This window comes from Oncorhynchus nerka, linkage group LG26 (assembly GCF_034236695.1).
Source record: "Oncorhynchus nerka isolate Pitt River linkage group LG26, Oner_Uvic_2.0, whole genome shotgun sequence".
NCBI classification, from domain to species: Eukaryota; Metazoa; Chordata; class Actinopteri; order Salmoniformes; family Salmonidae; genus Oncorhynchus; species Oncorhynchus nerka.
Window position 1 is genome coordinate 46,587,726 of NC_088421.1, and position 27,297 is coordinate 46,615,022.

Below are 27,297 nucleotides of genomic sequence, written 5' to 3' on the forward strand. Positions count from 1 at the left end.
TTGTAGTGGTTAATACAGTCTGTAACCTTAATACAGTCTGTAACCTTGTAGTGGTTAATACAGTCTGTAACCTTGTAGTGGTTAATACAGTCTGTAACCTTAATACAGTCTGTAATCTTGTAGTGGTTAATACAGTCTGTAACCTTAATACAGTCTGTAACCTTGTAGTGGTTAATACAGTCTGTAACCTTGTAGTGGTTAATACAGTCTGTAACCTTGTAGTGGTTAATACAGTCTGTAACCTTGTAGTGGTTAATACAGTCTGTAACCTCTGTAACCTTGTAGTGGTTAATACAGTCTGTAACCTTAATACAGCCTGTAACCTTGTAGTGGTTAATACAGTCTGTAACCTTGTAGTGGTTAATACAGTCTGTAACCTTGTAGTGGTTAATACAGTCTGTAACCTTGTAGTGGTTAATACAGTCTGTAACCTTAATACAGCCTGTAACCTTGTAGTGGTTAATACAGTCTGTAACCTTGTAGTGGTTAATACAGCCTGTAACCTTGTAGTGGTTAATACAGTCTGTAACCTTGTAGTGGTTAATACAGTCTGTAACCTTAATACAGTCTGTAACCTTGTAGTGGTTAATACAGTCTGTAACCTTGTAGTGGTTAATACAGTCTGTAACCTTAATACAGTCTGTAACCTTGTAGTGGTTAATACAGTCTGTAACCTTGTAGTGGTTAATACAGTCTGTAACCTTAATACAGTCTGTAACCTTGTAGTGGTTAATACAGTCTGTAACCTTGTAGTGGTTAATACAGTCTGTAACCTTGTAGTGGTTAATACAGTCTGTAACCTTGTAGTGGTTAATACAGTCTGTAACCTTGTACCTGGTTAATACAGTCTGTAACCTTAATACAGTCTGTCTGGTTAAACAGTCTGTAACCTTAATACAGTCTGTAACCTTGTAGTGGTTAATACAGTCTGTAACCTTGTAGTGGTTAATACAGTCTGTAACCTTGTAGTGGTTAATACAGTCTGTAACCTTGTAGTGGTTAATACAGTCTGTAACCTTAATACAGTCTGTAACCTTGTAGTGGTTAATACAGTCTGTAACCTTGTAGTGGTTAATACAGCCTGTAACCTTGTAGTGGTTAATACAGTCTGTAACCTTAATACAGTCTGTAACCTTGTAGTGGTTAATACAGTCTGTAACCTTAATACAGTCTGTAACCTTGTAGTGGTTAATACAGTCTGTAACCTTGTAGTGGTTAATACAGTCTGTAACCTTGTAGTGTAACCTTGTAGTGGTTAATACAGTCTGTAACCTTGTAGTGGTTAATACAGTCTGTAACCTTAATACAGCCTGTAACCTGTAGTGGTTAATACAGTCTGTAACCTTGTAGTGGTTAATACAGTCTGTAACCTTGTAGTGGTTAATACAGTCTGTAACCTTGTAGTGGTTAATACAGTCTGTAACCTTAATACAGTCTGTAACCTTGTAGTGGTTAATACAGTCTGTAACCTTGTAGTGGTTAATACAGTCTGTAACCTTGTAGTGGTTAATACAGTCTGTAACCTTGTAGTACAGTCTGTTAATACAGTCTGTAACCTTGTAGTGGTTAATACAGTCTGTAACCTTGTAGTGGTTAATACAGTCTGTAACCTTAATACAGTCTGTAACCTTGTAGTGGTTAATACAGTCTGTAACCAGTGGCCTGTAACCTTGTAGTGGTTAATACAGTCTGTAACCTTGTAGTGGTTAATACAGTCTGTAACCTTGTAGTGGTTAATACAGTCTGTAACCTTGTAGTGGTTAATACAGTCTGTAACCTTAATACAGTCTGTAACCTAGTGGTTAATACAGTCTGGTTAATACAGTCTGTAACCTTAATACAGTCTGTAACCTTGTAGTGGTTAATACAGTCTGTAACCTTGTAGTGGTTAATACAGTCTGTAACCTTAATACAGTCTGTAACCTTGTAGTGGTTAATACAGTCTGTAACCTTAATACAGCCTGTAACCTTGTAGTGGTTAATACAGTCTGTAACCTTGTAGTGGTTAATACAGTCTGTAACCTTGTAGTGGTTAATACAGTCTGTAACCTTGTAGTGGTTAATACAGTCTGTAACCTTGTAGTGGTTAATACAGTCTGTAACCTTGTAGTGGTTAATACAGTCTGTAACCTTGTAGTGGTTAATACAGTCTGTAACCTTGTAGTGGTTAATACAGTCTGTAACCTTGTAGTGGTTAATACAGTCTGTAACCTTGTAGTGGTTAATACAGTCTGTAACCTTAATACAGCCTGTAACCTTGTAGTGGTTAATACAGTCTGTAACCTTGTAGTGGTTAATACAGTCTGTAACCTTAATACAGTCTGTAACCTTGTAGTGGTTAATACAGTCTGTAACCTTGTAGTGGTTAATACAGTCTGTCTGTAACAGTCTGTAACCTTGTAGTGGTTAATACAGTCTGTAATACAGCCTGTAACCTTGTAGTGGTTAATACAGTCTGTAACCTTAATACAGTCTGTAACCTTGTAGTGGTTAATAAGTCCTGTAACCTTGTAGTGGTTAATACAGTCTGTAACCTTGTAGTGGTTAATACAGTCTGTAACCTTGTAGTGGTTAATACAGTCTGTAAAGTGGTTAATACAGTCTGTTAATACAGTCTGTAACCTTGTAGTGGTTAATACAGTCTGTAACCTTGTAGTGGTTAATACAGTTGTAGTGGTTAATACAGTCTGTAACCTTAATACAGTCTGTAACCTTGTAGTGGTTAATACAGTCTGTAACCTTGTAGTGGTTAATACAGTCTGTAACCTTAATACAGTCTGTAACCTTGTAGTGGTTAATACAGTCTGTAACCTTGTAGTGGTTAATACAGTCTGTAACCTTAATACAGTCTGTAACCTTGTTGGTTAATACAGTCTGTAACCTTAATACAGTCTGTAAATACAGTCTGTAACCTTGTAGTGGTTAATACAGTCTGTAACCTTGTAGTGGTTAATACAGTCTGTAACCTTAATACAGTCTGTAACCTTGTAGTGGTTAATACAGTCTGTAACCTTGTAGTGGTTAATACAGTCTGTAACCTTAATACAGTCTGTAACCTTGTAGTGGTTAATACAGTCTGTAACCTTAATACAGTCTGTAACCTTGTAGTGGTTAATACAGTCTGTAACCTTACAGTCTGTAAGTGGTTAATACAGTCTGTAACCTTGTGTAGTGGTTAATACAGTCTGTAACCTTGTAGTGGTTAATACAGTCTGTAACCTTAATACAGTCTGTAACCTTGTAGTGGTTAATACAGTCTGTAACCTTGTAGTGGTTAATACAGTCTGTAACCTTAATACAGTCTGTAAGTCTGTAACCTTAATACAGTCTGTAACCTTGTAGTGGTTAATACAGTCTGTAACCTTGTAGTGGTTAATACAGTCTGTAACCTTGTAGTGGTTAATACAGTCTGTAACCTTGTAGTGGTTAATACAGTCTGTAACCTTGTAGTGGTTAATACAGTCTGTAACCTTGTAGTGGTTAATACAGTCTGTAACCTTAATACAGTCTGTAACCTTGTAGTGGTAACCTAATACAGTCTGTAACCTTGTGTAGTGGTTAATACAGTCTGTAACCTTGTAGTGGTTAATACAGTCTGTAACCTTGTAGTGGTTAATACAGTATGTAACCTTAATACAGTCTGTAACCTTGTAGTGGTTAATACAGTCTGTATCCCTTAATACAGCCTGTCTGTAACCTTGTAGTGGTTAATACAGTCTGTAACCTTAATACAGTCTGTAACCTTGTAGTGGTTAATACAGTCTGTAACCTTGTAGTGGTTAATACAGCCTGTAACCTTGTAGTGGTTAATACAGTCTGTAACCTTGTAGTGGTTAATACAGTCTGTAACCTTGTAGTGGTTAATACAGTCTGTAACCTTGTAGTGGTTAATACAGTCTGTAACCTTGTAGTGGTTAATACAGTCTGTAACCTTGTAGTGGTTAATACAGTCTGTAACCTTGTAGTGGTTAATACAGTCTGTAACCTTAATACAGTCTGTAACCTTGTAGTGGTTAATACAGTCTGTAACCTTGTAGTGGTTAATACAGTCTGTAACCTTAATACAGTCTGTAACCTTGTAGTGGTTAATACAGTCTGTAACCTTGTAGTGGTTAATACAGTCTGTTAATACAGTCTGTAACCTTGTAGTGGTTAATACAGTCTGTAACCTTGTAGTGGTTAATACAGTCTGGTAAACAGTCTGTAACCTTGTAGTGGTTAATACAGTATGTAACCTTAATACAGTCTGTAACCTTGTAGTGGTTAATACAGTCTGTAACCTTAATACAGTCTGTAACCTTGTAGTGGTTAATACAGTCTGTAACCTTGTAGTGGTTAATACAGTCTGTAACCTTAATACAGTCTGTAACCTTGTAGTGGTTAATACAGTCTGTAACCTAAATACAGCCTGTAACCTTGTAGTGGTTAATACAGTCTGTAACCTTAATACAGTCTGTAACCTTGTAGTGGTTAATACAGTCTGTAACCTTAATACAGCCTGTAACCTTGTAGTGGTTAATACAGTCTGTAACCTTGTAGTGGTTAATACAGTCTGTAACCTTGTAGTGGTTAATACAGTCTGTAACCTTGTAGTGGTTAATACAGTCTGTAACCTTGTAGTGGTTAATACAGTCTGTAACCTTGTAGTGGTTAATACAGTCTGTAACCTTTAGTGGCTAATACAGTCTGTAACCAGTTGTAGTGGTTAATACAGTCTGTAACCTTGTAGTGGTTAATACAGTGGTTAATACAGTCTGTAACCTTGTAGTGGTTAATACAGTCTGTAACCTTGTAGTGGTTAATACAGTCTGTAACCTTAATACAGTCTGTAACCTTGTAGTGGTTAATACAGTCTGTAACCTTGTAGTGGTTAATACAGTCTGTAACCTTAATACAGTCTGTAACCTTGTAGTAGTACAGTCTGTAACCTTAATACAGCCTGTAACCTTGTAGTGGTTAATACAGTCTGTAACCTTGTAGTGGTTAATACAGTCTGTAACCTTGTAGTGGTTAATACAGTCTGTAACCTTAATACAGCCTGTAACCTTGTAGTGGTTAATACAGTCTGTAACCTTAATACAGTCTGTAACCTTGTAGTGGTTAATACAGTCTGTAACCTTGTAGTGGTTAATACAGTCTGTAACCTTGTAGTGGTTAATACAGTCTGTAACCTTGTAGTGGTTAATACAGTCTGTAACCTTGTAGTGGTACAGTCTGTAACCTTGTAGTTAATACAGTCTGTAACCTTGTAGTGGTTAATACAGTCTGTAACCTTGTAAGTGGTTAATACAGTCTGTAACCTTAATACAGTCTGTAACCTTGTAGTGGTTAATACAGTCTGTAACCTTGTAGTGGTTAATACAGTCTGTAACCTTAATACAGTCTGTAACCTTGTAGTGGTTAATACAGTCTGTAACCTTAATACAGTCTGTAACCTTGTAGTGGTTAATACAGTCTGTAACCTTGTAGTGGTTAATACAGTCTGTAACCTTGTAGTGGTTAATACAGTCTGTAACCTTGTAGTGGTTAATACAGTCTGTTAATACAGTCTGTAACCTTGTAGTGGTTAATACAGTCTGTAACCTTAATACAGTCTGTAACCTTGTAGTGGTTAATACAGTCTGTAACCTTGTAGTGGTTAATACAGTAACCTTAATACAGTCTGTAACCTTGTAGTGGTTAATACAGTCTGTAACGTAAATACAGTCTGTAACCTTGTAGTGGTTAATACAGTCTGTAACCTTGTAGTGGTTAATACAGTCTGTAACCTTAATACAGTCTGTAACCTTAATAAGGTCTGTAACCTTGTAGTGGTTAATACAGTCTGTAACCTTGTAGTAATACAGTCTGTAACCTTGTAGTGGTTAATACAGTCTGTAACCTTGTAGTGGTTAATACAGTCTGTAACCTTGTAGTGGTTAATACAGTCTGTAACCCAACCTTGTAGTGGTTAATACAGTCTGTAACCTTGTAGGGTTAATACAGTCTGTAACCTTAATACAGCCTGTAACCTTGTAGTGGTTAATACAGCCTGTAACCTTAATACAGTCTGTAACCTTGTAGTGGTTAATACAGTCTGTAACCTTGTAGTGGTTAATACAGTCTGTAACCTTAATACAGCCTGTAACCTTGTAGGTTAATACAGTCTGTAACATTGTAGTGGTTAATACAGTCTGTAAATACAGTCTGTAACCTTGTAGTGGTTAATACAGTCTGTAACCTTGTAGTGGTTAATACAGTCTGTAACCTTGTAGTGGTTAATACAGTCTGTAACCTTTGTAGTGGTTAATACAGTCTGTAACCTTAATACAGTCTGTAACCTTGTAGTGGTTAATACAGTCTGTAACCTTAATACAGTCTGTAACCTTGTAGTGGATTAATACAGTCTGTAACCTTGTAGTGTTAATACAGTCTGTAACATTGTAGTGGTTAATACAGTCTGTAACCTTAATACAGTCTGTAACCTTGTAGTGGTTAATACATAACAGTACTGTAACCTAATACAGTCTGTAACCAGTCTGTAACCTTGCAGTGGTTAATACAGTCTGTAACCTTGTAGTGGTTAATACAGTCTGTAACCTTGTAGTGGTTAATACAGTCTGTAACCTTAATACAGTCTGTAACCTTGTAGTGTTAATACAGTCTGTAAATACAGCCTGTAACCTTAATACAGTCTGTAACCTTGTAGTGGTTAATACAGTCTGTAACCTTGTAGTGGTTAATACAGTCTGTAACCTTGTAGTGGTTAATACAGTCTGTAACCTTTAATACAGTCTGTAACCTTGTAGTGGTTAATACAGTCTGTAACCTTAATACAGCCTGTAACCTTGTAGTGGTTAATACAGTCTGTAACCTTAATACAGTGTAGTGGTTAATACAGTCTAACCTTGTAGTGGTTAATACAGTCTGTAACCTTAATACAGCCTGTAACCTTGTAGTGGTTAATACAGTCTGTAACCTTTACAGTAAGTGGTTAATACAGCCTGTAACCTTGTAGTGGTTAATACAGTCTGTAACCTTGTAGTGGTTAATACAGTCTGTAAACCTTGTAGTGGTTAATACAGTCTGTAACCTTGTAGTGGTTAATACAGTCTGTAACCTTGTAGTGGTTAATACAGTCTGTAACCTTAATACAGTCTGTAACCTTGTAGTGGTTAATACAGTCTGTAACTTGTAGTGGTTAATACAGTCTGTAACCTTAGTGGTTAATACAGTCTGTAACCTTAATACAGTCTGTAACCTTGTAGTGGTTAATACAGTCTGTAACCTTGTAGTGGTTAATACAGTCTGTAACCTTGTAGTGGTTAATACAGTCTGTAACCTTAATACAGTCTGTAACCTTGTAGTGGTTAATACAGTCTGTAACCTTGTAGTGGTTAATACAGTCTGTAACCTTGTAGTGGTTAATACAGTCTGTAACCTTAATACAGTCTGTAACCTTGTAGTGGTTAATACAGTCTGTAACCTTGTAGTGGTTAATACAGTCTGTAACCTTAATACAGTCTGTAACCTTGTAGTGGTTAATACAGTCTGTAACCTAAATACAGCCTGTAACCTTGTAGTGGTAACCTTAATACAGTCTGTAACCTTGTAGTGGTTAATACAGTCTGTAACCTTGTAGTGGTTAATACAGTCTGTAACCTTAATACAGCCTGTAACCTTGTAGTGGTTAATACAGTCTGTAACCTTGTAGTGGTTAATACAGTCTGTAACCTTGTAGTGGTTAATACAGTCTGTAACCTTGTAGTGGTTAATACAGGTAACCTTAATACAGTCTGTAACCTGTAGTGGTTAATACAGTCTGTAACCTTGTAGTGGTTAATACAGCCTGTAACCTTAATACAGTCTGTAACCTTGTAGTGGTTAATACAGTCTGTAACCTTAATACAGTCTGTAACCTTGTAGTGGTTAATACAGTCTGTAACTTGTAGTGGTTTACAGTCTGTAACCAGCTAATACAGTATGTAACCTTAATACAGTCTGTAACCTTGTAGTGGTTAATACAGTCTGTAACCTTAATACAGTCTGTAACCATTGTAGTGGTTAATACAGTCTGTAACCTTGTAGTGGTTAATACAGTCTGTAACCTTGTAGTAGGTTAATACAGTCTGTAACCTTGTAGTGGTTAATACAGTCGTAACCTTAATACAGCCTGTAACCTTGTAGTGGTTAATACAGTCTGTAACCTTAATACAGCCTGTAACCTTGCAGTGGTTAATACAGTCTGTAACCTTGTAGTGGTTAATACAGTCTGTAACCTTAATACAGTCTGTAACCTTGTAGTGGTTAATACAGTCTGTAACCTTGGTAGTGGTTAATACAGTCTGTAACTTGTAGTGGTTAATACAGTCTGTAATCTTGTAGTGGTTAATACAGTCTGTAACCCAGTCTGTCAGTGGTTAATACAGTCTGTAACCTTGTAGTGCTAATACAGTCTGTAACCTTAATACAGTCTGTAACCTTGTAGGTTAATACAGTCTGTAACCTAATACAGTCTGTAACCTTGTAGTGGTTAATACAGTCTGTAACCTTGTAGTGGTTAATACAGTCTGTAACCTTGTAGTGGTTAATACAGTCTGTAACCTTGTAGTGGTTAATACAGTCTGTAACCTTAATACAGCCTGTAACCTTGTAGTGGTTAATACAGTCTGTAACCTTGTAGTGGTTAATACAGCCTGTAACCTTGTAGTGGTTAATACAGTCTGTAACCTTGTAGTACAGTCTGTAACCTTAATACAGTCTGTAACCTTGTAGTGGTTAATACAGTCTGTAACCTTGTAGTGGTTAATACAGCCTGTAACCTTGTAGTGGTTAATACAGTCTGTAACCTGTAGGTGGTTAATACAGTCTGTAACCTTAATACAGTCTGTAACCTTGTAGTGGTTAATACAGTCTGTAACCTTGTAGTGGTTAATACAGTCTGTAACCTTAATACAGTCTGTAACCTTGTAGTGGTTAATACAGGTAACCTTAATACAGTCTGTAACCTTGTAGTGGTTAATACAGTCTGTAGTGGTTAATACAGTCTGTAACCTTGTAGTGGTTAATACAGTCTGTAACCTTAATACAGTCTGTAACCTTGTAGTGGTTAATACAGTCTGTAACCTTAATACAGTCTGTAACCTTGTAGTGGTTAATACAGTCTGTAACCTTGTAGTGGTTAATACAGTCTGTAACCTTAATACAGTCTGTAACCTTGTAGTGGTTAATACAGTCTGTAACCTTAATACAGTCTGTAACCTTGTAGTGGTTAATACAGCCTGTAACCTTGTAGTGGTTAATACAGTCTGTAACCTTGTAGTGGTTAATACAGTCTGTAACCTTGTAGTGGTTAATACAGTCTGTAACCTTGTAGTGGTTAATACAGTCTGTAACCTTGTAGTGGTTACAGTCTGTAACCTTGTAGTGGTTAATACAGTCTGTAACCTTGTAGTGGTTAATACAGTCTGTAACCTTGTAGTGGTTAATACAGTCTGTAACCTTGTAGTGGTTAATACAGTCTGTAACCTTGTAGTAGTTAATACAGCCTGCAGTCTGTAACCTTGTAGTGGTTAATACAGTCTGTAACCTTGTAGTGGTTAATACAGTCTGTAACCTTGTAGTGGTTAATACAGTCTGTAACATTGTAGTGGTTAATACAGTCTGTAACCTACAGTCTCTAACCTTGTAGTGGTTAATACAGTCTGTAACCTTGTAGTGGTTAATACAGTCTGTAACCTTTAGTGGTTACAGTCTGTAACCAGTGGTCTGTAACCTTAATACAGTCTGTAACTTTGTAGTGGTTAATACAGTCTGTAACCTTGTAGTGGTTAATACAGTCTGTAACCTTGTAGTGGTTAATACAGTCTGTAACCTTAATACAGTCTGTAACCTTGTAGTGGTTAATACAGTCTGTAACCTTGTAGTGGTTAATACAGTCTGTAACCTTGTAGTGGTTAATACAGTCTTAATACAGTCTGTAACCTTGTAGTGGTTAATACAGTCTGTAACGTAAATAACCTAGTGGTACAGTCTGTTAATACAGTCTGTAACCTTGTAGTGGTTAATACAGTCTGTAACCTGTAATACAGTCTGTAACCTTGTAGTGGTTAATACAGTCTGTAACCTTTGTAGTGGGTTAATACAGTCTGTAACCTTTAAATACAGTCTGTAACCTTGTAGTGGTTAATACAGTACAGCCTGTAACCTTGTAGTGGTTAATACAGTCTGTTAATACAGTCTGTAACCTTGTAGTGGTTAATACAGTCTGTAACCTTGTAGTGGTTAATACAGCCTGTGCATACAGTCTGGTACAGTCTGTAACCTTGTAGTGGTTAATACAGTCTGTAACCTTAATACAGCCTGTAACCTTGTAGTGGTTAATACAGTCTGTAACCTTGTAGTCTGGCTAATACAGCCTCTAACCTTGCAGTGGTTAATACAGTCTGTAACATTGTTAATCAGTCTGTAACCTTAATACAGTCTGTAACCTTGTAGTGGTTAATACAGTCTGTAACCTTGTAGTGGTTAATACAGTCTGTAACCCTGTAGTGGTTAATACAGTCTGTAACATTGTAGTGGTTAATACAGTCTGTAACCTTAATACAGTCTGTAACCTTGTAGTGGTTAATACAGTCTGTAACCTTGTAGTGGTTAATACAGTCTGTAACCTTAATACAGTCTGTAACCCAGTGGTTAATACAGTCTGTAACCTTGTAGTGGTTAATACAGTCTGTAACCTTGTAGTGGTTAATACAGTCTGTAACCTTGTAGTCTGGTTACAGTCTGTAACCTTGTAGTGGTTAATACTGTAACCTTTAATACAGTCTGCAACAGTCTGTAACCTTGTAGTGGTTAATACAGTCTGTAACCTTAATACAGCCTGTAACCTTGTAGTGGTTAATACAGTCTGTAACCTTAATACAGTCTGTAACCTTGTAGTGGTTAATACAGTCTGTAACCTTAATACAGCCTGTAACCTTGTAGTGGTTAATACAGTCTGTAACCTTGTAGTGGTTAATACAGTCTGTAACCTTAATACAGCCTGTTGTAGTGGTTAATACAGTCTGTAACCTTGTAGTGGTTAATACAGTCTGTAACCTTGTAGTGGTTAATACAGCCTGTAACCTTGTAGTGGTTAATACAGTCTGTAACCTTGTAGTGGTTAATACAGCCTGTAACCTTGTAGTGGTTAATACAGTCTGTAACCTTGTAGTGGTTAATACAGTCTGTAACCTTAATACAGTCTGTAACCTTGTAGTGGTTAATACAGTCTGTAACCTTGTAGTGGTTAATACAGTCTGTAACCTTAATACAGTCTGTAACCTTGTAGTGGTTAATACAGTCTGTAACCTTAATACAGTCTGTAACCTTGTAGTGGTTAATACAGTCTGTAACCTTGTAGTGGTTAATACAGTCTGTAACCTTGTAGTCTGTAACCTTGTAGTGGTTAATACAGTCTGTAACCTTAATACAGTCTGTAACCTTGTAGTGGTACAGTGGTTAATACAGTCTGTAACCTTGTAGTGGTTAATACAGTCTTAATACAGTCTGTAACCTTAATACAGTCTGTAACCTTGTAGTGGTTAATACAGTCTGTAACCTTAATACAGTCTGTAACCTTGTAGTGGTTAATACAGTCTGTAACCTTGTAGTGGTTAATACAGTCTGTAACCTTAATACAGTCTGTAACCTTGTAGTGGTTAATACAGTCTGTAACCTAAATACAGCCTGTAACCTTGTAGTGGTTAATACAGTCTGTAACCTTAATACAGTCTGTAACCTTGTAGTGGTTAATACAGTCTGTAACCTTAATACAGTCTGTAACCTTAATACAGTCTGTAACCTTGTAGTGGTTAATACAGTCTGTAACCTTGTAGTGGTTAATACAGCCTGTAACCTTAATACAGTCTGTAACCTTGTAGTGGTTAATACAGTCTGTAACCTTGTAGTGGTTAATACAGTCTGTAACCTTAATACAGCCTGTAACCTTGTAGTGGTTAATACAGTCTGTAACCTTGTAGTGGTTAATACAGCCTGTAACCTTAATACAGTCTGTAACCTTGTAGTGGTTAATACAGTCTGTAACCTTGTAGTGGTTAATACAGTCTGTAACCTGTAACCTTGTAGTGGTTAATACAGTCTGTAACCTTGTAGTGGTTAATACAGTCTGTAACCTTAATACAGTCTGTAACCTTGTAGTGGTTAATACAGTCTGTAACCTTAATACAGTCTGTAACCTTGTAGTGGTTAATACAGTCTGTAACCTTGTAGTGGTTAATACAGTCTGTAACCTTGTAGTGGTTAATACAGTATGTAACCTTAATACAGTCTGTAACCTTGTAGTGGTTAATACAGTCTGTAACCTTAATACAGCCTGTAACCTTGTAGTGGTTAATACAGTCTGTAACATTGTAGTGGTTAATACAGTCTGTAACCTTAATACAGTCTGTAACCTTGTAGTGGTTAATACAGTCTGTAACCTTGTAGTGGTTAATACAGTCTGTAACCTTGTAGTGGTTAATACAGTCTGTAACCTTGTAGTGGTTAATACAGTCTGTAACCTTAATACAGTCTGTAACCTTGTAGTGGTTAATACAGTCTGTAACCTTGTAGTGGTTAATACAGTCTGTAACCTTAATACAGTCTGTAACCTTGTAGTGGTTAATACAGTCTGTAACCTTAATACAGTCTGTCTTGTGATGGTTATACAGTCTGTAACCTTGTAGTGGTTAATACAGTCTGTAACCTTGTAGTAGTTAATACAGTCTGTAACCTTGTAGTGGTTAATACAGTCTGTAACCTTGTAGTGGTTAATACAGTCTGTAACCTTAATACAGTCTGTAACCTTGTAGTTAGTTAATACAGTCTGTAACCTTGTAGTGGTTAATACAGTCTGTAACCTTAATACAGTCTGTAACCTTGTAGTGGTTAATACAGTCTGTAACCTTGTAGTGGTTAATACAGTATGTAATACAGTCTGTAACCTTGTAGTGGTTAATACAGTCTGTTAATACAGTCTGTAACCTTGTAGTGGTCTGTAATACAGTCTGTAACCTTGTAGTGGTTAATACAGTCTGTAACCTTGTAGTACAGTCTGTAACCTTAATACAGCCTGTAACCTTGTAGTGGTTAATACAGTCTGTAACCTTGTAGTGGTTAATACAGTCTGTAACCTTGCTGGTAGTTAATACAGTATGTAACCTTGTAGTAGTTAATACAGTCTGTAACCTTAATACAGCCTGTAACCTTGTAGTGGTTAATACAGTCTGTAACCTTGTAGTGGTTAATACAGCCTGTAACCTTGTAGTGGTTAATACAGTCTGTAACAGTGTTTAATACAGTCTGTAACCTTTCACAGTCTGTAACCTTGTAGTGGTTAATACAGTCTGTAACCTTGTAGTGGTTAATACAGTCTGTAACCTTGTAGTGGTTAATACAGTGTAACCTTGTAGTGGTTAATACAGTCTGTAACCTTAATACAGTCTGTAACAGCTTGTAGTAGTTAGCCACAGTCTGTAACCTTAGTGGTTAATACAGTCTGTAACCTTAATACAGTCTGCAACCTTGTAGTAGTTAATACAGTCTGTAGCCTACAGTCTGTAACCTTGTAGTGGTTAATACAGTCTGTAACCTTGTAGTGGTTAATACAGTCTGTAACCTTGTAGTGGTTAATACAGTATGTAACCTTAATACAGTCTGTAACCTTGTAGTGGTTAATACAGTCTGTAACCTTAATACAGTCTGTAACCTTGTAGTGGTTAATACAGTCTGTAACCTTAATACACCCTTGTAGTGGTTAATACAGTCTGTAACGTAAATACAGCCTGTAACCTTGTAGTGGTTAATACAGTCTGTAACCTTAATACAGTCTGTAACCTTGTAGTGGTTAATACAGTCTGTAACCTTAATACAGCCTGTAACCTTGTAGTGGTTAATACAGTCTGTAACCTTGTAGTGGTTAATACAGTCTGTAACCTTGTAGTGGTTAATACAGTCTGTAACCTTGTAGTGAATTTAATACAGGTTAATACAGTCTGTAACCTTAATACTCTGTAAGTGGTTAATACAGTCTGTAACCTTGTAGTGGTTAATACAGCCTGTAACCTTAATACAGTCTGTAACCTTGTAGTGGTTAATACAGTCTGTAACCTTGTAGTGACCACAGTCTGTAACCTTAATACAGCCTGTAACCTTGTAGTGGTTAATACAGTCCTGTAACATTGTAGTGGTTAATACAGTCTGTAACCTGTAACCTTGTAGTGGTTAATACAGTCTGTAACCTTGTAGTGGTTAATACAGTCTGTAACCTTAATACAGTCTGTAACCTTGTAGTGGTTAATGGTTAATACAGTCTGTAACCTTGTAGTGGTTAATACAGTCTGTAACCTTAATACAGTCTCTAACCTTGTAGTGGTTAATACAGCCTGTAACCTTGGTTAATACAGTCTGTAACCTTAATACAGTCTGTAACCTTGTAGTGGTTAATACAGTCTGTAACCTTGTAGTGGATTAATACAGTCTGTAACAGTACAGTCTGTAACCTTAATAAGGTCTGTAACCTTGTAGTGGTTAATACAGTCTGTAACATTGTAGTGGTTAATACAGTCTGTAACCTTGTAGTGGTAATACAGTCTGTAACCTTAATACAGTCTGTAACCTTGTAGTGGTTAATACAGTCTGTAACTGGTTAATACAGTCTGTAACCTTAATACAGTCTGTAACCTTGTAGTGGTTAATACAGTCTGTAACCTTGTAGTGGTTAATACAGTCTGTAACCTTGTAGTGGTTAATACAGTCTGTCTGCAGCAACCTTGTAGTGGTTAATACAGTCTGTAACCTTGTAGTGGTTAATACAGCCTGTAACCTTGTAGTGGTTAATACAGTCTGTAACCTTGTAGTGGTTAATACAGTCTGTAACCTTGTAGTGGTTAATACAGTCTAACCTTGTAGTGGTTAATACAGTCTGTAACCTTAATACAGCCTGTAACCTTGCAGTGGTTAATACAGTCTGTAACCTTGTAGTGGTTAATACAGTCTGTAACCTTGTAGTGGTTAATACAGTCTGTAACCTTGTAGTGGTTAATACAGTCTGTAACCTTAATACAGTCTGTAACCTTGTAGTGGTTAATACAGTCTGTAACCTTGTAGTGGTTAGTACAGTCTGTAACCTTGTAGTGGTTAATACAGTCTGTAACCTTGTAGTGGCAGTCTGTAACCTTGTAGTGGTTAATACAGTCTGTAACCTTAATACAGTCTGTAACCTTGTAGTGGTTATACAGTCTGTAACCTTGTAGTGGTTAATAGTTAATACAGTCTGTAACCTTGTAGTGGTTAATACAGTCTGTAACCAGTGGTTAATACAGTCTGTAACCTTGTAGTGAAACTAACACTTACAGTTGTAACCTTAATACAGTCTGTAACCTTGTAGTGGTTAATACAGTCTGTAACCTTGTAGTGGTTAATACAGTCTGTAACCTGTAATACAGTCTGTAACCTTGTAGTGGTTAATACAGTCTGTAACCTTAATACAGTCTGTAACCTTGTAGTGGTTAATACAGTCTGTAACCTTGTAGTGGTTAATACAGTCTTAATACAGTCTGTAACCTTGTAGTGGTTAATACAGTCTGTAACCTAAATACAGCCTGTAACCTTGTAGTGGTTAATACAGTCTGTAACCTTAATACAGTCTGTAACCTTGTAGTGGTTAATACAGTCTGTAACCTTAATACAGCCTGTAACCTTGTAGTAATACAGGTTAATACAGCCTGTAAACTTGTAGTGGTTAATACAGTCTGTAACCTTAATACAGTCTGTAACCTTGTAGTGGTTAATACAGTCTGTAACCTTGTGGTTAATACAGTGGTTAATACAGTCTGTAACCTTGTACTGGTTAATAGTGGTTAATACAGTCTGTAACCTTGTAGTGGTTAATACAGGCTTAACCTTAATACAGTCTGTAACCTTGTAGTGGTTAATACAGTCTACAGTAACCTTGTAGTGGTTAATACAGTCTGTAACCTTGTAGTGGTTAATACAGTAACCTTAATACAGTCATAACCTTGTAGTGGTTAAGTCAGTCTTGTAGTGGTTAATACAGTCTGTAACCTTGTAGTTAATACAGGTTAATACAGTCTGTAACCTTGTAGTGGTTAATACAGTCTGTAACCTTAATACTTGTAGTGGTTAATACAGTCTGTAACCTTGTAGTGGTTAATACAGTCTGTAACCTTGTAGTGGTTAATACAGTCTGTAACCTTGTAGTGGTTAATACAGTCTGTAACCTTAATACAGTCTGTAACCTTGTAGTGGTTAATACAGTCTGTAACCTTGTAGTGGTTAATACAGTCTGTAACCTTAATACAGTCTGTAACCTTGTAGTGGTTAATACAGTCTGTAACCTTAATACAGTCTGTAACCTTGTAGTGGTTAATACAGTCTGTAACCTTAATACAGTCTGTAACCTTGTAGTGGTTAATACAGTCTGTAACCTTGTAGTGGTTAATACAGTCTGTAACCTTGTAGTGGTTAATACAGTCTGTAACCTTGTAGTGGTTAATACAGCCTGTAACCTTGTAGTGGTTAATACAGTCTGTAACCTTGTAGTGGTTAATACAGTCTGTAACCTTAATACAGTCTGTAACCTTGTAGTGGTTAATACAGTCTGTAACCTTGTAGTGGTTAATACAGTCTGTAACCTTGTAGTGGTTAATACAGTCTGTAACCTTGTAGTGGTTAATACAGTCTGTAACCTTAATAACCTTGTAGTGGTTAATACAGTCTGTAACCTTGTAGTGGTTAATACAGTCTGTAACCTTGTAGTGGTTAATACAGTCTGTAACCTTGTAGTGGTTAATACAGTCTGTAACCTGTTAAACAGTCTGTAACTTGTAGTGGTTAATACAGTCTGTAAACCTTGTAGTGGTTAATACAGTCTGTAACCTTGTAGTGGTTAATACAGTCTGTAACCTTGTAGTGGTTAATACAGTCTGTAACCTTAATACAGTCTGTAACCTTGTAGTGGTTAATACAGTCTGTAACCTTGTAGTGGTTAATACAGTCTGTAACCTTAATACAGTCTGTAACCTTGTAGTGGTTAATACAGTCTGTAACCTTGTAGTGGTTAATACAGTCTGTAACCTTGTATACAGTCTGTAACCTTGTAGTAGCCACAGTCTGTTAATACAGTCTGTAACCTTGTAGTGGTTAATACAGTCTGTAACCTTGTAGTGGTTAATACAGTATGTAACCTTAATACAGTCTGTAACCTTGTAGTGGTTAATACAGTCTGTAACCTTAATACAGTCTGTAACCTTGTAGTGGTTAATACAGTCTGTAACCTTGTAGTGGTTAATACAGTCTGTAACCTTGTAGTGGTTAATACAGTCTGTAACCCTTAATACAGCCTGTAACCTTGTTATAAGTCTGTAACCTTAATACAGTCTGTAACCTTAATACAGTCTGTAACCTTGTAGTGGTTAATACAGTCTGTAACCTTAATACAGCCTGTAACCTTGTAGTGGTTAATACAGTCTGTAACCTTGTAGTGGTTAATACAGTCTGTAACCTTGTAGTGGTTAATACAGTCTGTAACCTTAATACAGTCTGTAACCTTGTAGTGGTTAATACAGTCTGTAACCTTGTAGTGGTTAATACAGTCTGTAACCTTGTAGTGGTTAATACAGTCTGTAACCTTAATACAGTCTGTAACCTTAATACAGTCTGTAACCTTGTAGTGGTTAATACAGTCTGTAACCTTAATACAGTCTGTAACCTTGTAGTGGTTAATACAGTCTGTAACCTTGTAGTGGTTAATACAGTCTGTAACCTTAATACAGTCTGTAGTGGTTAATACAGTCTGTAACCTTGTAGTGGTTAATACAGTCTGTAACCTTAATACAGTCTGTAACCTTAATACAGTCTGTAACCTTGTAGTGGTTAATACAGTCTGTAACCTTAATACAGTCTGTAACCTTGTAGTGGTTAATACAGTCTGTAACCTTAATACAGTCTGTAACCTTGTAGTGGTTAATACAGTCTGTAACCTTAATACTAATACAGTCTGTAACAGTGGTTAATACAGTCTCACCTGTAACCTTAATACAGTCTGTAACATTGTAGTGGTTAATACAGTCTGTAACCTTAATACAGTCTGTAACCTTGTAGTGGTTAATACAGTCTGTAACCTTGTAGTGGTTAATACAGTCTGTAACCTTGTACTGGTTAATACAGTCTGTAACCTTAATACAGTCTGTAACCTTGTAGTGGTTAATACAGTCTGTAACCTTGTAGTGGTTAATACAGTCTGTAACCTTGTAGTGGTTAATACAGTCTGTAACCTTAATACAGTCTGTAACCTTGTAGTGGTTAATACAGTCTGTAACCTTGTAGTGGTTAATACAGCCTTGTAGTGGTTAATACAGTCTGTAACCTTAATACAGCCTGTAACCTTGTAGTGGTTAATACAGTCTGTAACCTTAATACAGTCTGTAACCTTGTAGTGGTTAATACAGTCTGTAACCTTAATACAGCCTGTAACCTTGTAGTGGTTAATACAGTCTGTAACCTTAATACAGTCTGTAACCTTGTAGTAACAGTCTGTAACCTTAATACAGCCTGTAACCTTGTAGTGGTTAATACAGTCTGTAACCTTGTAGTGGTTAATACAGTCTGTAACCTTAATACAGTCTGTAACCTTGTAGTGGTTACAGTCTGTAACTTAAGTCTGTAACCTTGTAGTGGTTAATACAGTCTGTAACCTTGTAGTGGTTAATACAGTCTGTAACCTTGTAGTGGTTAATACAGTCTGTAACCTTGTAGTGGTTAATACAGTCTGTTAATACAGTCTGTAACCTGTAGTGGTTAATACAGTCTGTAACCTTAATACAGTCTGTAACCTTGTAATACAGTCTGTAACCTTGTAGTGTTAATACAGTCTTAATACAGTCTGTAACCTTGTAGTGGTTAATACAGTCTGTAACCTTAATACAGTCTGTAACCTTGTAGTGGTTAATACAGTCTGTAACCTTGTAGTGGTTAATACAGTCTGTAACCTTGTAGTGGTTAATACAGTCTGTAACCTTGTAGTGGTTAATACAGTCTGTAACCTTGTAGTGGTTAATACAGTCTGTAACCTTACAGCCTGGTTAATACAGTCTGTAACCTTAATACAGTCTGTAACCTTGTAGTGGTTAATACAGTCTGTAACCTTGTAGTGGTTAATACAGTCTGTAACCTTAATACAGTCTGTAACCTTGTAGTGGTTAATACAGTCTGTAACCTTGTAGTGGTTAATACAGTCTGTAACCTTGTAGTGGTTAATACAGTCTGTAACCTTGTAGTGGTTAATACAGTCTGTAACCTTGTAGTGGTTAATACAGTCTGTAACCTTAATACAGTCTGTAACCTTGTAGTGGTTAATACAGTCTGTAACCTTGTAGTGGTTAATACAGTCTGTAACCTTGTAGTGGTTAATACAGTCTGTAACCTTAATACAGTCTGTAACCTTGTAGTGGTTAATACAGTCTGTAACCTTAATACAGTCTGTAACCTTGTAGTGGTTAATACAGTCTGTAATACAGTCTGTAACCTTGTAGTGGTGTAACCTTGTAGTGGTTAATACAGTCTGTAACCTTAATACAGTCTGTAACCTAGTGGTTAATACAGTCTGTAACCTTGTAGTGGTTAATACAGTCTGTAACCTTGTAGTGTTAATACAGTTAATACAGTCTGTAACCTTGTAGTGGTTAATACAGTCTGTAACCTTGTAGTGGTTAATACAGTCTGTAACCTTGTAGTGGTTAATACAGTCTGTAACCTTAATACAGTCTGTAACCTTGTAGTGGTTAATACAGTCTGTAACCTTAATACAGTCTGTAACCTTGTAGTGGTTAATACAGTCTGTAACCTTAATACAGTCTGTAACCTTGTAGTGGTTAATACAGTCTGTAACCTTAATACAGTCTGTAACCTTGTAGTGGTTAATACAGTAATACAGTCTGTAACCTTGTAGTGGTTAATACAGTCTGTACACCTGTAACCTTAATAGTCTGGTTAATACAGTCTGTAACCTTGTAGTGGTTAATACAGTCTGTAACCTTGTAGTGGTTAATACAGTCTGTAACCTTGTAGTGGTTAATACAGTCTGTAACCTTGTAGTGGTTAATACAGTCTGTAACCTTGTAGTGGTTAATACAGTCTGTAACCTTAATACAGTCTGTAACCTTGTAGTGGTTAATACAGTCTGTAACCTTGTAGTGGTTAATACAGTCTGTAACCTTGTAGTGGTTAATACAGTCTGTAACCTTGTAGTGGTTAATACAGTCTGTAACCTTAATACAGTCTGTAACCTTGTAGTGGTTAATACAGTCTGTAACCTTGTAGTGGTTAATACAGTCTGTAAGTGGTTAATACAGTCTGTAACCTTGTAGTGGTTAATACAGTCTGTCTAATAACCTGTAACCTTGTAGTGGTTAATACAGTCTGTAATGGTTAATACAGTCTGTAACCCTTAATACAGTCTGTAACCTTGTAGTACAGGTTAATACAGTCTGTAACCTTGTAGTGGTTAATACAGTCTGTAACCTTGTAGTGGTTAATACAGTCTGTAACCTTAATACAGTCTGTAACCTTGTAGTGGTTAATACAGTCTGTAACCTTGTAGTGGTTAATACAGTCTGTAACCTTGTAGTGGTTAATACAGTCTGTAACCTTGTAGTGGTTAATACAGTCTGTAACCTTAATACAGTCTGTAACCTTGTAGTGGTTAATACAGTCTGTAACCTTAATACAGTCTGTAACCTTGTAGTGGTTAATACAGTCTGTAACCTTGTAGTGGTTAATACAGTCTGTAACCTTGTAGTGGTTAATACAGTCTGTAACCTTGTAGTGGTTAATACAGTCTGTAACCTTGTAGTGGTTAATACAGTCTGTAACCTTGTAGTGGTTAATACAGTCTGTAACCTTGTAGTGGTTAATACAGTCTGTAACCTTGTAGTGGTTAATACAGTCTGTAACCTTAATACAGTCTGTAACCTTGTAGTGGTTAATACAGTCTGTAACCTTAATACAGTCTGTAACCTTGTAGTGGTTAATACAGTCTGTAATACAGTCTGTAACCTTGTAGTGGTTAATACAGTCTGTAACCTTGTAGTGGTTAATACAGTCTGTAACCTTAATACAGTCTGTAACCTTGTAGTGGTTAATACAGTCTGTAACCTTGTAGTGGTTAATACAGTCTGTAACCTTAATACAGTCTGTAACCTTGTAGTGGTTAATACAGTCTGTAACCTTAATACACCTTGTAGTGGTTAATACAGTCTGTAACCTTGTAGTGGTTAATACAGTCTGTAACCTTGTAGTGGTTAATACAGTCTGTAACCTTGTAGTGGTTAATACAGTCTGTAACCTTAATACAGTCTGTAACCTTGTAGTTATACAGTCTGTAACCTTAATACAGCCTTAAAGTGGTTAATACAGTCTGTAACCTTGTAGTGGTTAATACAGCCTGTAACCTTGTAGTGGTTAATACAGTCTGTAACCTTGTAGTGGTTAATACAGTCTGTAACCTTGTAGTGGTTAATACAGTCTGTAACCTTGTAGTGGTTAATACAGTCTGTAACCTTGTAGTGGTTAATACAGTCTGTAACCTTAATACAGTCTGTAACCTTGTAGTGGTTAATACAGTCTGTAACCTTTGTAGTGGTTAATACAGTCTGTAACCTTAATACAGTCTGGTTAATACAGTCTGTAACCTTGTAACCTTGTAGTGGTTAATACAGTCTGTAACCTTGTAGTGGTTAATACAGTCTGTAACCTTGTAGTGTTAATACAGTCTTAATACAGTCTGTAACCTTGTAGTGGTTAATACAGTCTGTAACCTTGTAGTGGTTAATACAGTCTGTAACCTTAATACAGTCTGTAACCTTGTAGTGGTTAATACAGTCTGTAACCTTAATGCCTGTAACCTTGTAGTGGTTAATACAGTCTGTAACCTTGTAGTGGTTAATACAGTCTGTAACCTTGTAGTGGTTAATACAGTCTGTAACCTTGTAGTGGTTAATACAGTCTGTAACCTAATACAGTCTGTAAGTGGTTAATACAGTCTGTAACCTTGTAGTGGTTAATACAGTCTGTAACCTTGGTTAATACAGTCTGTAACCTTGTAGTGGTTAATACAGTCTGTAACCTTGTAGTGGTTAATACAGTCTGTAACCTTGTAGTGGTTAATACAGTCTGTAACCTTGTAAGTGGTTAATACAGTCTGTAACCTTAATACAGTCTGTAACCTTGTAGTGGTTAATACAGTCTGTAACCTTGTAGTGGTTAATACAGTCTGTAACCTTGTAGTGGTTAATACAGTCTGTAACTTGTAGTGGTAATACAGTCTGTAACCTTGTAGTGGTTAATACAGTCTGTAACCTTGTAGTGGTTAATACAGTCTGTAACCCAGTGGTTAACAGTCTGTAACCTTGTAGTGGTTAATACAGTCTGTAACCTTGTAAGTGGTTAATACAGTCTGTAACCAGTCTGTAACAGTCTGTAACCTTAATACAGTCTGTAACCTTGTAGTGGTTAATACAGTCTGTAACCTTGTAGTGGTTAATACAGTCTGTAACCTTGTAGTGGTTAATACAGTCTGTAACCTTGTAGTGGTTAATACAGTCTGTAACCTTGTAGTGGTTAATACAGTCTGTAACCTTGTAGTGGTTAATACAGTCTGTAACCTTGTAGTGGTTAATACAGTCTGTAACCTTAATACAGTCTGTAACCTTGTAGTGGTTAATACAGTCTGTAACCTTAATACAGTCTGTAACCTTGTACTGGTTAATACAGTCTGTAACCTTGTAGTGGTTAATACAGTCTGTAACCTTGTAGTGGTTAATACAGTCTGTAACCTTAATACAGTCTGTAACCTTGTAGTGGTTAATACAGTCTGTAACCTTAATACAGTCTGTAACCTTAATACAGTCTGTAACCTTGTAGTGGTTAATACAGTCTGTAACCTTAATACAGTCTGTAACCTTGTAGTGGTTAATACAGTCTGGTTAATACAGTCTGTAACCTTGTAGTGGTTAATACAGTCTGTAACCTTTAGTGGTTAATACAGTCTGTAACCTTGTAGTGGTTAATACAGTCTGTAACCTTGTAGTGGTTAATACAGTCTGTAACCTCTGTAACCTTGTAGTGGTTAATACAGTCTGTAACATTGTAGTGGTTAATCTGTAACCTTAATACAGTCTGTAACCTTGTAGTGGTTAATACAGTCTGTAACCTTGTAGTGGTTAATACAGTCTGTAACCTTAATACAGTCTGTAACCTTGTAGTGGTTAATACAGTCTGTAACCTTGTAGTGGTTAATACAGTCTGTAACCTTGTAGTGGTTAATACAGTCTGTAACCTTGTAGTGGTTAATACAGTCTGTAACCTTAATACTGTAACCTTAATACAGTCTATAACCTTGTAGTGGTTAATACAGTATGTAACCTTGTAGTGGTTAATACAGTCTGTAACCTTGTAGTGGTTAATACAGTCTGTAACCTTGTAGTGGTTAATACAGTCTGTAACCTTGTAGTGGTTAATACAGCCTGTAACCTTGTAATGGTTAATGTAGTTTCATGGTGTGTGGGAGGGGATTACAGTTGGTGAATGAGGAGGAGCCTGAACCTCTAGAACCCTGTGACTCACCCTGCAGATCTCCATCCTATTCGCTGCCTCTTCCATCTCCTCTCTGAGGGCCTCCCCCTTGGCCCCGCCCGCCTGCAGGTTGCTAGGGTGACTGGAGGACTTGGACGACTGGTGAAACCTACAGGTTAAGGAGGAGACAGAAGAAGAGTTTAGGAGGAGGGATGGAACACCAACACACAGACAGCATCCCAAAAGGCATCCAATTCCACGCTATATAGTGCACTACTTCTGACCAGTAGTGCACACTATATAGGGATTAGGGCGCGATTTGAGACACATGCACTGAGGGAAGGAACATGCCGGTCTAAGCATTATTCTAAACGTGAGCATGTCTTTAAGAGGTGAAGACCAGTGAAGAGAGCATCAGGTCCCAGCCTGTACGTTAACAGTCCATCCCTCACCGTGTGCGAGCAGAGTCCATGTCCAGGACCAGCTTGGCTAAATGTTTCCTCTGTTTCTGGATGTTGGGAATGTCCACCTGGGAAGAGACAGGGAACACATCAACCCTCCTCTATCATGTATCTCCACTACATTCAGTTATCTACTAGTTATCTGGGAGTGGACATTGGTGAGGAATATTCCACCATACTGAAGTTAATAGACAATAATGAACATGCTGACATTGTGTCTTAACGATTACGTTCAGTCAGAGATAGTAATGGTGAATGTTGTGGGCAGCCTCTGGACAGACAATTAGAACACTTAGAACTTCAAATAATGTATGGCTAGGGACAGTAGGACTCACCTCATCATAGGGACAGTAGGACTCACCTCATCATAGTGACAGTAGGACTCACCTCATCATAGTGACAGTAGGACTCACGTCATCATAGGGACAGTAGGACTCACCTCATCATAGGGGCAGTAGGACTCACCTCATCATAGTGACAGTAGGACTCACGTCATCATAGGGACAGTAGGACTCACCTCATCATAGTGACAGTAGGACTCACCTCATCATAGTGACAGTAGGACTCACCTCATCATAGGGATAGTAGGACTCACCTCATCATAGTGACAGTAGGACTCACCTCATAGTGACAGTAGGACTCACCTCATCATAGTGACAGTAGGACTCACCTCATAGTGACAGTAGGACTGACCTCATCATAGTGACAGTAGGACTCACCTCATCATGACAGAGACTCACCTCATCCAGTAGGACTCACCTCATCAGTAGGGATAGTAGGACTGTAACCTCATCATAGTGACAGTAGGACTCACCTCATCATAGTGACAGTAGGACTCACCTCAGCCAGCTCATAGAGGCTCCACCACATCTTAACCTCATATCTGGAACTCAAACTGAATCAGTTAATACAGACTTCTCCTCTGTCTCCCCACACAGGTTCAGCATCTTCCTGTTAGGGAACAGAGCCAATCATAGTGAAAGCATCAGATGGGTCCCTGAACCCACAGCCAATCACAATGTCAGACTAGGTCCCAGTCAATCACAACATCAGCTAGGACCCGGCTCTTCAATCACAACGTCAGCTAGGACCCGGCTTCAGCTATTCAGAATCCATCAGATGGAGAACAAGGTCAAAGAGGACAGAGTGGAATTATGGCAGAATCAACATAAAAAAGTGAGTGAGTGAGTGAGTGAGTGCGTGCGTGCGTATACAGGGACTCACCCTAGTAGAGAGTCGTCCCCCAACACAGCAGCTCCTTCTACCATACATTGTGCCAGGATGGTTAGTGGAAGCTTTTTCTGATACAAGACAGCAATAATTAACATACGGTATTCCATATCATATCACCATACCATGTCATATCACCATATCATATCACCATACCATATCACCATACCATATCACCATACCATATCACCACACCATATCACCATACCATATCATATTACCAAAGCATATCATATCACCATACATATCATATCACCATGTTATCACCATACCATATCATATCACCATACCATATCATATCACCATACCATACCACCATACCATATCACCATACCATATCACCATATCATATCACCATACCATATCATATCATCATACCATATCATATCATCATACCATATAATATCATCATACCATATCATATCACAACACCATATCATATCACCATACCATATCATATCACCATATCATATCACCTTACCATATCATATCACCATACCATATCATATCACCATACCATATCATATCACCATATCATATCATATCACCATACCATATCATATCACCATATCATCATACCATATCATATCACCACACCATATCATATCACCATACCATATCATATCACCATATCATATCACCATACCATATCATATCACCATACCATATCATATCACCATACCATATCATATCATCATACCATATCATATCACCACACCATATCACCATACCATATCATATCACCATACCATATCATATCACCATACCATATCATATCATCATACCATATCATATCACCATCACCATATCATATCACCATACCATATCATATCACCATACCATATCATATACCATCACCATATCATATCATCACATATCATATCACCATACCATATCATATCACCATACCATATCATATCACCATACCATATCATATCATCATAGGATCATCATACCATATCATATCACCATACCATATCATATCACCATACCATATCACCATACCATATCATATCATCATATCATATCATATCACCATATCATATCACCATACCATATCATATCATCATACCATATCATATCATCATATCATATCATATCACCATATCATATCACCATACCATATCATATCATCATATCATATCACCATACCATATCATATCACCATACCACACCATATCATATCACCATACCATATCACCATACCATATCATATCACCATATCATATCACCATCACCATACCATATCAGTATACCATATCATATCACCATACACCATATCACCATACCATATCATATCACCATACCATATCATATCATCATACCATATCATATCATCATACCATATCATATCACCATACATATCATATCACCATACCATATCATATCATATCACCATACCATCATCACCATATCACCATATCATATCACCATACCATATCATATCACCATACCATATCATATCACCATACCATATCACCACACCATATCATATCACCATACCATATCATATCATCATACCATATCACCATATCATATCACCACCTCATATCATATCACCATATCATATCACCATCATCATATCATATCACATACCATATCATATCACCATATCATCATATCATATACCATATACCATATCATATCATCATATCATATCACCATACCATATCATCATCACCATACCATATCATATCACCATATCATCATACCATATCACCATACCATATCACCATACCATATCATATCACCATACCATACCATATCATCATACCATATGACATACCACTCATATCACCATACCATATCATATCACCATATCATATCACCACATCATCATCACCATATCATATCAGTATACCATATCATATCACCATACCATATCACCATCATCATATCATCATACCATATCATATCACCATACCACCATATCATATCACCATATCATCATCATATCACCATACCATATCATCATACCCATATCATCATACCT

General features: G+C 37.1%; 1 pseudogene; it reads right to left on the bottom strand.

Moving 5' to 3' along the window:
- Positions 1–25,414, bottom strand: part of LOC115125804 (rho GTPase-activating protein 44-like) — a 72,444-nt pseudogene extending 47,030 nt beyond the window's left edge.
- Between the last annotated feature and the right edge of the window lie 1,883 nt (positions 25,415–27,297).